This window comes from Pseudophryne corroboree, chromosome 5 (genome assembly GCF_028390025.1).
Source record: "Pseudophryne corroboree isolate aPseCor3 chromosome 5, aPseCor3.hap2, whole genome shotgun sequence".
Classification (NCBI taxonomy): Eukaryota; Metazoa; Chordata; class Amphibia; order Anura; family Myobatrachidae; genus Pseudophryne; species Pseudophryne corroboree.
This window is the reverse complement of record NC_086448.1, coordinates 286,833,202-286,847,202: the sequence shown is the minus strand read 5'-3', so window position 1 is coordinate 286,847,202 and position 14,001 is coordinate 286,833,202. Positions and strand designations below refer to the sequence as shown.

The window sequence follows — 14,001 nt, the reverse complement described above, 5'->3', positions numbered from 1 at the left end:
CACTTTACTCATTCCCATGAAGAAGATAGTCGAAACAGCTGTCGGAATGTTGAGTATTCATTGATTCACTTTATATGCTGCTATCATCATGTGTGCCATATGCTTGCTACTTTTTTAAAACTTTGTGTTCCTTTTGTGAACAGTAAAACACTTTTTTTTGCATTCAAGTGGTGTGCTGGTTTCTCTGGGTCTAATCCCTCTGGTGGTTATTCTTGGAATTTTTTATATATATATATATATATATATATATAATTTTATATAATTTTTTTAATATACCAAAAGCCAAACCTTTTGAAAAATGTAATTTAAAAAAAAATAAACGTAAATACGAGGATGAACGTAGAACATTCTTAGCAGAATGGGAAAATGTATATTTTTTCATGGAACGCAAATGCAAACCCTTCTGTCTGATATGCCAGACTACACTGACACTTTTCAAGTCTTCAAATCTCCAGCATCATTTTAGCACACACCATGCTATCATTGATCAAAATTTTCCAATAGGTACTGAACTCCATTTGCACAAAAAAAAGTTTAAAGAGTCAAATTGAAACACAGACCCAAGTGTTCCGCAGATTTACCAAGCACTCCCAGACAATTAAACATGCCTCATATCAAGTTGCTTGGAATATTGCCCGTGCTAAGAAACCTTACAATGAGGGTGATTTTGCGAAAAAAGTGTCTTTCAGATGTAGTGTCCATCTTGTGCCCAGAAAATGCAAATCTGAAAAAATGGTTTGAGACCTTCAACTTTCATGCCATGCAATGGAGCATAGAATATCTGAAATTGTTTCTATTGAATCCCAGTTAAATTCTGATCTACAGAAATGTGAGTACCTCAGTATTGCACTAGACGAGTCTTGTAATGTACAGGACAAAGCTCAGTTGGCAATATTTGTACGCACTGTGTCAATGATTGTGTAATCAAGGAAGAACTCCTAGATATCATTCCATTAAAAGACCAGACCCGGGGTAATTGATATCAAAGAAACACTGATGGAGGTCTTTGCAAAATCACATTTTCCTTTATCAACAGTTACAGCAATAGCAACCGATGGGGCATCATCCATGATTGGATCTGTGAATGGTCTTGTGGGGCTGTACCGGGCTGACGAATGGTTCCCTGACTTCTGGATGTTCCACTGCATCATTCATCATGAGCAACCGGTGTCTGAAAAGCTAAATTTTGTTCACGTAATGGATCCGGTCCTAAAAATGTTAAATTATACTTAGCCACAGACAATTCAGGAATCTCAATGCTGAGCTTGACCAAGGGTTTCCATGTGACCTGCCACTTCACTGTACTGTGAGGTGGCTTTCAAAAGCAAACGTTTTATCATGGTTGAACCCTGTGAAGCTTTTCATGGAAACAAAAGGAAAGCAATACCTTGAGCTCTCCGACCCACAATGGGCTTTAGTTTCTAGTGGACATGTTGCAGCATCTGGACAGACTCAACCTGGATCTTCAAGGGAAGTTCAAGATACTGCCTGACATGGTGCATAGTATATTTGCATTTGTCAACAAACTCAAATTGTTCAATGGGCAACATCATAGGGGGAACTAACACAATTTCGTGCACTGTTAAAGGCAAGTGAACAGTCAACCATTAGCATAAAAAGTAGCACAATACAGTATGCTGCATTGACCGAAGAACTTAAAGATGGTCTTCTGGAAAGGTTCCATGATCTACAGCTGAAAAGACTTCAGATTAGATTCCTAGTTGACCCTTTCAATACCGATGCTGACACTTTGAAAGCCCCTCTAGTCACAGATGAAGCAACTTCTCAGATTGTGATGCTTGAACTTTCTGAGGATGACAGACTTAAATCTTTCTTGAACCATTGAGTTCTGGAGAACTGTACCATTCTGGAGAACTGTACCAATGGAGAAATACCCCAATGTCAAATGTGCTACACTCAAACTGCTATCATTGTTTGGCTCAACTTACCTTTGGAAGTCTTTCTTTTCAACACTGAAACAATTGGAATCAAAACATCGATCTGGTCTTACAGATACACACGTGGGAGATTTACTGCGAGTGACTTCACCTGAATACAAACCAGAGTTTAAAAAAATTATTGAAAACAAAGATGGTCAAAAGTACCACTAAAATTACATCAAGGTAGCACAACACAGTATGCTGCATTGACTGAAGAACTTAAAGATGGCTTTCTGGAAAGGTTCCATGATTTACAGTTGAAAAGACCTCAGATTGGATTCCTAGTTGACCCTTTCAATACTGATGCTGACCCTTTGAAAGCCCCTCTAGTTACAGATGAAGCAATTTTCCAGATTGAGATTCTTGAACTGTCGATGATGACAGACCTAAATCATTAATGAAGGAATGACCCATTGAGTTCTGGAGAACTGTACCAATTGAGAAATACCCCAATGTCAAATGTGCTGCACTCAAACTGCTATCAATGTTTGGATTTACTTGTAATTGAAAGTTACAACAAAGTTAAAAGGTAAAAAAAAAGTTTTATATTGGGAAGATTGTGTGTAAAATGATGTGTTATTTTCAATGTGCTGTGCTCACCCCCTGCGTGACTAAATGACTTAAAAAGGAGGGGGGATGACAACACACATGGTCATGCACCTACAAACATCATACTGAAGGCGCATGCACACAAATTGGGCATGGCCTTGTGCTAGCTAGGCCACGCACCATTTTTGTGCACGTGCCTTTGACGCGCGCATGATACTGGCTCTTTAACTTGACTATAGATATTTCTGGACTCTTTGCCTCTGACTGGTTGGCCACCCCTGTCATAGGGGCTTCTCTGGGACATTAAGAGTACTAAATACTGTACCTATTAGATTTATATTGGAGGTCATTTTATGGCCATAATGAATGAGTGAATTAAATAGTAAATGCCCATACAAATTTACATTACTATTAGTCATCCAATTTCAGCATACAGCTAAAACTGTGTATAGCTTACTACTCTTACGTGACCAACAATACTTGCTAACAACATTAAGCATTCACTAAGAAAGGTCCCCAAAGAGAAAATAGGATTTTTGTACTTACCAGGTAAATCCTTTTCTTTGAATCCATAGGGGTAACTGGAGTAATCTTGGGATATGGATGGTGTGATAGCAGGAAGAGGCACATTTAAATATTTAAATGTGTATCCCTCCCCCCCTCCATACTCCCATAGAGACCTCTGTGTTTTTGTGCCTCTCAGGAAGAAAGGAACGTCTTGGACTTGGCTCCAAGCTTCACTTTTTATTGTTATTTTTATTTTTACAGGCAATCACGAATCTGGGAATTTTGCATCAGGAGTAGTACAGTACAAGAGAATTCATGATTACATTAAGGTTAAACCCAAATGCCTTCACACTAAGTAATATTTTGGTAAGATCCGCTATTGCATTTTATGGCTGATTAGCAATGAGAAAGGCTACTTTACTAAGCATCTAGTAGCTCATTAATGAATGGTCGTTACTAGAAATTAGCTACAAATATAAAGCAAGGATGGAGTGTTTGGCTTTTATTTTTTTTAGTATTTTTTGTATAACTTTTTAACAATAGCTTAATATTTACTGATGCACTCTTGTATTCTTTTATTATAGGAATAACAATCAATCTCTCATCAATACAACAGAATTGAAGACATTCTTCCTTGTCCCCCATTTCCTACCCTTGCCTTATCTTTAAACCTGTTGTCCCTGTTCTAAGGTGTTATTTGTGTATATGTTTTAAAGAATGTATTTTAACCCTGTATTTTTGCACTTTTAATTTTATTTTTTAATTTGTCTTTATTATTGACCCTGTCATACTAAGGGCCATATTCAATTACCTGAGGTGCTAACTGCAGGCTTGTAGCTCCCCAGTTAAGTGTCTGGGGATATTCTATTGCATTTACTACATATTTTTGTTTGTACCCTCTTTACCGTGGCCGCAGCAAGCTCGTCACCCATAGCGCCGGCACTTCACTCGGACTAATGCACATTAGCTGCCAGGCTTACCATGCTTGTAATGGAATAGCTCCTGGTAAGAAAGTGTGGAACCAGAGTCATAGCCAGAACTGTGTGTGCCACATAGCAACAATTTGAAGGGGCCCCTGTCGCAATCCTTCTTGAGACACCACTCTACAGCACGTGTTAATTTTATGCACCATAATACTGCCTTGGGTCATTTTCTGAACGAAAGTAGTGCCTTAGTTAATGTTAAGTCACATTGTAGGGCTGCCAGTACATAATTTGCAACAGTACCCCTAATTCACATTATGACATGCAGTGTCCCCAGTTCCTGCTATGTCACATTACAGTACCCCCTGTTCATATTAGGGAAAATGGTAATGCCCTCCAGGTCATTGTATACCATATTAAAATGATCAGGTCCAGTGTCATAACTAGATGTATTGTAGTCCCCAAGGCAAAAGTTTGTAAGGGCCCTTATGTATCACTCAATGGTTAAAAAATTTATATAACACTTGTAACTGTGACAGGGAAGGTGAGCCCCTCTCAGCTCAGGGCCCCATAGCATATACACTCCCCTTGCGTGGAACTGTGGAACTATTAGCCACCGGCAAGCACTGCGGCTAATTGAATTCAGACCCAAATAAGATTGCATTCTTCTCTATATCTTGAACTGATATAAAGGATATTACTTATTTTTGAATTTTATTAATGACACTCTAATTCTAATAATAGGCAATGGAGGTCTAGATTAGTTAAAGCTTAATGAAAGTACAGTTACTATAACATTTAAACAAAATTAGCCAAAAATACATTTAGGCTATATACAGTAAAACAATAACAGTTCAATAGCTACTTAACATGGTTATGGATCAATGGGTTGACCTGGATAAGGTCCACAGTCAATAGGCCGACCACTATTGGTTGACATAAACAAGGTCAACAGAAGAAAAAGGTTGAGACAGTGAAAAGGTAGACGCAGGACAGGTCGACACATAAAAATATCGACATGAGTTTTCTTAATGTTTTTGGTGTAATTTTGTCTGTAACATGACCAGGAACCCTAATTAGTGTACTGTGTTCCCTTGCATCGTGCCTTGCTCCTCTACCGCAGTGGTTGGTACAGGTTTCTTTTCCCAATCGTAGTGCACGAGGATGGTAAAGTATGAAAAAGTAAAAAATACATTTAAAAAAAAACTCACGTTTACCTTTTTATGTGTTGACCTGTCCCATGTTGACAATAGTGACCGACCAATTGACTGTCGTCCTAAGTACTATCAACCTGCCATCCAGAAACCACTTAACATTTGTTAAAAATACTTAAGACTTACTGAAATATCATTTAGAAGCATGTTCTATATTGTTTACCTCTCATTGCTAACCATATAAAATGTCACATATACTAAATAAGCAGTATCTAACTGCATATTTGGCCCTCTATTTTACAGAAATAAATCACTCACTCTGCTTTTGTTGTTTAAAGTGTAGAAAATATTTACTGGGTTACATAAACCTGCTAATTACTTTGGTTCAAGATATGAATCCACATGCTGATCATTTATTGAGATCTGAATTCATTAAATTGAGAGCAAGGTTAAAAGAAACAGATGCTTTCATTATCTGTGGTCTGACATACTTAAGCATTTCAAGAGTCCCTGTTCAATACTAAATTGTCAGGTTAATTATTAATCTTCAAACACTATACTGGCAGGGCAAATCTTTTAAGAACTATCTACAGTACTTTTAAGTTTAAAGATCAAAATAGATGTTGATAACCTCACGTAAAGAATCACACAAAGTTAATATAACTGTTTTATATTATGCCCCAATGTAAAAATTAATAAAAAAATATTCTAGACATTGAATATTAATATTAAAAATTGTGCTTGCCATTTTGCAATATTTCAGTATAAAAACGATATATCTCTTGGAGTGCATTTTTACAAGAAATGGTTACTGTGCAAAACATATCTTTCTGTACAATAGTTTCAGTTAATTAGAATGATAATAAAAAAATGCAATAAACATATTAATGTGATGTAGTTTTAATAAAAAAAAGTACTAAGCCAAAGCAGAATGTTTATATATATATATATATATATATATATATATATTAGATAGATAGATAGATAGATAGATAGATAGATAGATAGATAGATAGATAGATAGAATAGAATAGAATAGAATAGAATATGTATTTGGCACAGTTGCCAGGGTGCCTTCCTCACAGAAATACAGACAGACAAATTTGGTGTATACAAACCCCCTTTGTATAAGTAGGTTGAATAGTCAGACCAATCTACAGTATGCTTGTATTTTATATCACTTCATAATACTTCTTTAAAAAATCCAATGAGTTCCGCCTGTTTCCTTATACTCCAAATTTATGGGAACTTCTCTCTCTCTCTCTCTCTCTCTCTCTCTCTCTCTCTCTCTCTCTCTCTCTCTCTCCCTCTATCTATATATACTGTGTGGATATATATATCCAAAAGATGCCCCAGGTGTTTATTAACTGATATGCTTGGGTTTAGTTCCTGTCTTTTTTAAAGAGTGAGACAAGGCCTAAACCCATGATAGAAGCATACTGTGTATTTAAAATCCAAAAGATGCCTGAGAGCAATGCTCAGATTTTTGAAAGTCAGTGTAGGGACTGACCAAATGGGAATGACCGTGAAGTGGCTGGTCAGCTTAACAAACTATTGTAATATTTTGGAACTAACATTCCCTGAATTCAGATGAATTACAGTTTAAAGTGTGAAAATTAGGTGAGTGCTAAATTTGTATGATTTTTTTATTTAAATGGTGTGGTCACAAATACCACTGGCACCGCAGATGTATGAGTGCTGTGGGTTCTAGCCTATTGTTTGTACAATAACTGTAACTCTTGACGGTGCGGTTGTACTCTGATATATGTTCACCTTGGTGTGCCTTGCTATAGCACAAAGTGTCTTTAACCATTAAAACCCTAGGAGGCAGGTATCAGTGCCTCAGCAAAAAAAATTGATGGGCCACTAGCCCCTACCGAGCCCCTAGGCTTCAGCCTAGCCAGCCTCATGGATAAAATGGACCTGCAACCTGATTGAAAAAATAGTAATCTGATTAATTCCCTGGATCAACCATCCCAATGGTACAGTAATTACAGATAGAGATACATTTTCTTGAACAAAGACATGTCGTCCATTTTCAAATCCATGTAACAAATGGCATTTAACACCATCCATGTATAGAATTCCATAGCTTGAAGTGGTAAAGATGTCTCTCTTACAGAATAAATAAATGTATGTCCCCCTGTCTTTATACACAAAAAGCTAATTAGACAAATCTTTGAATTTACTTTGGGTATAATCAGCAATGTAAATATGGCAGAAATGTCCAGTGTGGCGTATCATAAAGAATTTGGAAGCTGGTACACCTTACCACCTGCCAATTGAGCACCAGCTCAGTTGGTAAGTGGTAAGGTGCTGACTTCATGACGCCATTCTCTCTGCTTTGAAGCGGAGCTGCCAGCCACACATGAAGGGGACCATGCAGCCAGTAATACCGGAGGCTGGCAAGATGGGGGGGGGGAGAAAGATGGTGGGGAGGGGGCATGGCTGAAAAGACAGGGGCAGGAGGCTGGAAAGATGGGGGGGCAGAGGCTTTAAATACAGGAGAGAAAATGGTGAAAAGACAAGGGACAGGAGGCTGTCCCCTGTCAGCAGGAACAGGAGGCTGGAGTGGCGTGAGCAGGAAGCTCAAGTGATATGAGACTGGAGGTGACACATGAGCAGGAGGCTGGAATGACACAGGGAGCAGGAAGCTGGAATGGCACAGTGAGCTAAACGTGACACAGGAAGCAGGAGGCTGGAAAGATGGGGGGCAGAGTCTTTAAAGACGGGGAAGAGGCTGGAAAGACAGGATGACAGAATTCTGGAAAGACAGGGGGCAAGAGGTTGAAAAGACAGGGGGGGAAGAAGTCTGGAAAGAGGGCGGCAAGAGGCTGGGAAGACAGGGGGCAAGAAGATGGAAAAACAGTGGGCTGGAAACACAGGGTTGCAGGAACTGAAGACTGAAGTGACAGGGGGCAGGAGCTTGGAGAGACACTGGACGTGACACAGGGAGCAGGAGGCTGGTGGTGACACAGGAGCAGGATACTGGAGGTGACACAGGGGGCAGGAGACTGGAGTGACAAGGGCAGGATGCTGGAGAGATGCAGGAGGTGACACAGGGAGCAGGAGGCTGAAGGTGACACAGGATCAAAAAATGTGATTAGCAATTCCACAGATGACATCTTTTGTGTTGCAGCTCATTGCTCTGCAGTCGTAACAATTATATTTGGTACAGGTACTGTGTAAACAGCCTGTTGTGAATGTTATAAGGATATAATGCAGTTTACCAATTTGGCCCCCAGGGGGCATGTCACTTGCCCACGCCCTTGTGATGTGCATGCACAGAGTACCTATAATAAAAAACGTTCTACTTGCATCACCCGGTATATTTATACATACTAATGTCAAGATGTGTCTCTTATAGACAGGCACTTAAACCAATGCAAAAATATTCCAAAATTGGTTGGACAAGTGACTTATACAGCAGTAAAATTATGTTTGTATTACATACATATATGGTATACCTCTTTTTGTGCATCCCAGGATTTTATTAATCTTATACATGACACTTGCTCTTGACAAATTTACCATCAGTTTATCATTAAAATTGTAAGAAGCAGAGCCGGCCCTAACCAATATGATGCCCTAGGCAAGATTTTGGCTGGTGCCCCCTAGCACCACCGCTGGTTCTGCCTCTGACCTTGCACCTCTTTCCCAGCACCATCACCCCTCACCCATAGCAGTCCTTGTACCCCCTATATTTTAAATAGGAACAGTTCGCACATTTGACGCACAGCCCAAAAAGGGGCATCTTCTTGCTGGGAAGGGGCATGGCCACACAATAGTACCCCCAATTCCAATTACGCCACACAGTACTGCAACTTTATTCACATTTTATCTTGCGATAGTGTCCATAATTCATATTACATCCCACAGTAGTATTACTTTACCTTATAAATGTTACTCCTCACAGTAGAGCCCCTTATTCACATTACATCACACTGAATTGCTCCTTATTCACATTACACCACACCTTATTGCTCTTTATTCACATTAGACGACACAGTAGTGCCCTTTCTATACGCAATGCCACATAGTAGAGCACCTTATACACATAATGCCACACATTAGTAATGCATTTATACACAATTCCACAGAGTAATGCCCCTTACACATATGAGACACATTAATGTCCTTATAAACATAATGCACCTTACACATTATGACAACCTTTATTAATGCCCTTTTACACATAATGTCCCTTACACATATGAGACACATTAATGTCCTTATAAACATGATGTGCCTTACACATTATGACAACCTTTATTAATGCCCTTTTACACATAATGTCCCTTACACATATGCCGCACATTATTAATGCCCTTATACACATAATGACACACATAGTGCCCCCTACACATTTGCTGCACATTATTAGTGCCCCTATACACATAATGACACACATACAGTAGTTCCCTGTTACATATATGCCGCACATTATTAATGCCCTTAAACACATAATGACACACATAGTGGCCCTTTACACATATGTTGCACATTATTAATGCATTTTTATATGACACACATAATGCTCCTTACACATATTCTGAATGCTACTGCACAACCAACCCACTCACATGCACACAGCACTCACACTGCCACTAACACTGTGACCTCTGCCTCTGCTTGGATACAGATGTGTCCTCACAAATCTTGCATCAATGCTAACGTCGGGCACTTTTTTTTATGAAAATGCATCTTATTTGCATTGCTATGTGGCTAGGATGCACAAGCAGCTTCTGCTGATTAAACTGATATGCAGCATGCCAATATACTGTGTGAGACTGTGGCTGTATCTGCATATGAAATGCTACATACAGAATATAGGCATGCCGCATATCATTTTAATCAGCAGAAGCTGATGATGCCCCTAGTCATATGAAATGCCCTAGGCAATTGCCTAGTTTGCCTATGCCTATGGCCGGCTCTGGTAAGAAGCATAACTGCGTAACTTACAATTGTGTTAAATATACTATAATCTGTAATTTTCCTGCCCAATTTCCAATGTAGTTAAAATTCCAGGCAAGAAACTATCCTTTTACAGTTTAGTTGAAACTTTTTATGTAGTTTTATTTATATTATCATCTTAAATATGGACGATATTGTTTATGGGCCATCAACAAGGTCATTAGAATTTTTTTCATCTGTGCCTGCTACTAAGTCTCCACCTAGACCTTTAGTGAAACAGGTTTCTGATTCTGGGCATGATTGTGCTAAAGACTAAAAGAACCATTGCCCACTGATGCCTGTAACAACAGGGATCAGTATGATTTCCCGAGTGACGGTATCCCAGTGGTCAAAATTCCAACACCGCAATTCCGACAGCCAGAATTCAGACTTTCAGTGCAGCATGTCCCCTCGCAGGCTTGCTGCGCTCACCATACATCGGGCCCAGTGGCGACCTTTGGGTGCCACAAGATTCTATTCCTACTCAGGTGGTGGCATGGATCACCACCCAAGTGGGGTTTCTGGCCAGCAGTCAGGATTTTGACCATCGGCATTTCAATGGCTGTTGGGATTTCAGCCTCAAGATTTCGACCGCTGGGATCCCAACAGTTGGGAATAGACCTGCATACCATTACTACGCAGCATTTCTTGGCAGTTCTGAGTTCTTGATTGATATTACAGATTTAACATTTTTAATTTAGTTTTTTTTTAATTGAAGATGGAGACAAAAGCACATTCCAGTAGTAGGAATATAGCAGTATACAGTGAAATATAAGGGGTGTGCAATACGTTTCCAGATGTACAGTGCATTAGTATAGTAGACACAATCTGACTATCTGGTTGTGAACTACAGTATAATGTCATACTAAAGTTCTTGGGAAATTTCGAGGCACAGAATCATATATAAGCAGCACTGCACACAGAACAAGTCAGTTTGTTCAGTTCCTTCACAAACTTGTTATGGAGTTCAACAGAGGCCACTGGAGAGCCATGATCTTCTACAACTACAAGAGTGGTCAGCGACAGCAGGAGAGTTTTGATTGACTGTGAGCTACTATTGGGGAGGGAGCACCATCTTGGATCACTGTGCTTGAGTTTTTTGCAGATCTTCGGTGCAGGAGACAGTCCCTGGAAGATGAAGAGTGCTATGGAAAACTGTACCCACCATCACTAAGGACAACATTGCTGTCAAGCGGGCCACAGTTGAGGTGGACACTGGGGTAACCATGGCCCAGTTAGAGAAGGAGATAGGCATCTTATCGGGATCCATCCGTTTGATACTCAATGAAAAGCTTGGCCTGATCAATAATTCTGCACACTGGGTGCCCCATCAGCTGATTTGAGAGTAGAAGGAGGCTTGTGTGACTTTGTGCTGCACATGGTTGTGTTGCCCAGGTTTGAGAGCAATCACTTAAACTCTGTCTGGGAGATTATCAGTGGTGATGAATCCTTAATCAATAGTATCGACCCCAAAATCAAAGAACAGTCAGCCCAGTGGAACCCAGTTGGTGGTGTGTTTCCTCAGTTCCAAAGTGAGCACAGTGTGGCCATGCAGATGGTGGCTGTTTTTGTGGCCAAGACTGATCATGTTGCTACCGTATCAGTCATACAGCAGTGCACCATCATCACTGGGGACTGTTATGCCAACCAATGCCTTTCACAAGTGCTGGGAGCCATTTCCAGGCCTATTCAAGAACTCATGCTTGTAGTGCCTTTCTCTAGCATGACAATGCACCTGCCCACAAGTCCAGGAAAGTGGTGGATTTTCTGGCCCATGAATGCATCCAAGAGCATGGTTATCCCACATACATTTCAGATCTGCCACCCCAGTGACTTTTTGTGTTTCCACAAATCAAGTGTAAGATGCGTGGGATTTGTTTGAGTCACCAGAATCTGTACTGGAGGCCTTTCTCCAGCAAATAGAAGACATACGTGCTTCGGACTGGTCCAGCTGTTTTTTTTCCAAGTGGTTTGAGCACATGTAACTTTGCATAGACTCCTCTAGCGAATATTTAGAAAAAAATTAATGTTCACTTCATTTGTAAATATAATACTTTTTGTGCATCCAAAACTTATTGCACACCCCTCGAATACAAAGATAAATTAACTACTGAAAAAAAAAGGTGAAAATAAGGATATATAAATCAATTATCGGAAAACCGACATGGAATCACAATATATGTAATATTTGGATGATATAGAATAATGAGCAAGGTCACAAAAGAGAGTAAAACTGTCTAGAATAGGCATGTATGCAAAAGAGTAGAAAAACTGGGAATGTCACATTTGTACACTTGGAGGTAGGGGGAAAGGTAGCAAGTTAATGGTAGATGTTAGATGCCCTGCTACTCTCTTCTATTAGTATATATGATAACTGATCTGTGCAAAGCAGCAAGCAACTAATAGTATGCAAAGGAATTGAGCATAAAGAAGGGAACAATCTGCCAGGATGCTATGAAATGAAGCCTATATTCAGTGTATTGTATGAATGAATAAGTGTAATTATAAGGGTATTCTTTTTCTATTTCTGTCTGACATTGTATGTATTGCAAATTGAAAATCAATAAATAAAACTCAATTAAACTACTGAGAAAAAGACATATCGATTAGGTCCAGACATAACCAAAGCAAAGTAGGCATGGCCAGTGTGGAAGAGGAAAAAGAAAAGATATGTGACCAAGGTAATGGAGGTGTCACCCTGCAGCTGTCTGGTGTTATACCATTATGTTTAATGAAAGCATTGATGCAGTTTCTGTTCATATCATCAGACAAAGAATCTATGAACCCTTCTAGATATGTAAAAAAAAAATCTGCGCTCGCCTCTTTGTGAAGAGTGGCCTCCAGCCAGACAATATGGAAAGAGTAAAGAAATTTGGCCCTAAACAAAGACATGGATAGGGAGGGTCACCATGAAAAGATTGACCTATTAAAGTGTTTATTCCCAGAACAGGCAGCACAGGGTATATTGCATACCTCACAACTTCTTTGTCCCCTGAAGTGAGACATCTTCATGCACCAAAAATGGGACTGTCCCACCAAAATCGGGACAGTTGGGAGGTATGATATTGCTTCAAGTTAGTGCAACTCATTCATTATTTCAGTAACATCAGATAATTTTCATAGGTATATATAATAGAGATGTGCGTGGACCACCATGTTTTGTTTTGCTTATAATCCATCATTGTGTTTTGGTAAAACCACCCTCAAGTGTTTTTGGTTTGGAATCGGTTTTTGGTTTGGTTAAAAATCTCTAAAAAAAAATGATAATCATTGATAAAAATCGATAAAAATGTGTGTCGATCCTGACTTATTTTATTCATGTACTAGTAATTTCCTTATGAGTTACCTCTGCCACCTGTCCTGCTTTACCAAGTTTCATGGCTAGAAGTCTGCTTTGCATTCAAGCTGCAATACCTTCATTGCAAGCACAAGACTGTGATACTACTGCTACACTTCCAGGCTGATTACTTACCTCCTGTGAGTACTTCTGTATGTGCAGTCTGCAGGATTCCTGATTGCAGCAGTGTTAATGTGTCCAATTGGTGTGCTGTATCTGAGGGTAATAAAAGTAGAACCTTTGACGCCAGCAAGTTGCTCAGAACAAACATCACTGTCCAGTGTAACATACCTAGGCTTCTGGTTCCTGCACTGTGGGAGCGCTCAGTTAGGATGCGGAAGGGCTCAATTAGATTGTGGGGTAGAATTAGGCTGTGGGGGGGGGGAGAGTCAGGCTGCAGGAGGTTTAGGATTAGGCAGATGGGGTGGGAAGTAAACCGTTGGGATGCTGCTGTATTTACCACCTATAATCTGGCAAATTGGATAGTCCAGCACAGTGCTGGAACCAAGGGTGGCAGATAATTGGTGGTGCACCTTCATCTTTACAACTGGACAGGACACAGAAGGAGAGTTATGTACATCCAGTCCACAGCTGAAATTATTATATCTTGGCTAGCTTTTGAAGTTATTTAGGTTTAC

The 14,001-nt window shown here is 39.7% G+C and overlaps 1 long non-coding RNA gene across 1 annotated transcript in view; it reads right to left on the bottom strand.

Annotated features, from left to right (window-relative positions):
- The window catches only part of LOC134928994 (uncharacterized), a 140,298-nt gene that overhangs the window by 20,825 nt on the left and 105,472 nt on the right, over nt 1-14,001 (bottom strand). The window contains exon 3 of the long non-coding RNA XR_010178192.1: nt 1,950-2,049. This is a non-coding gene — a long non-coding RNA (uncharacterized LOC134928994). The remainder of the gene's footprint in view (nt 1-1,949; nt 2,050-14,001) is intronic.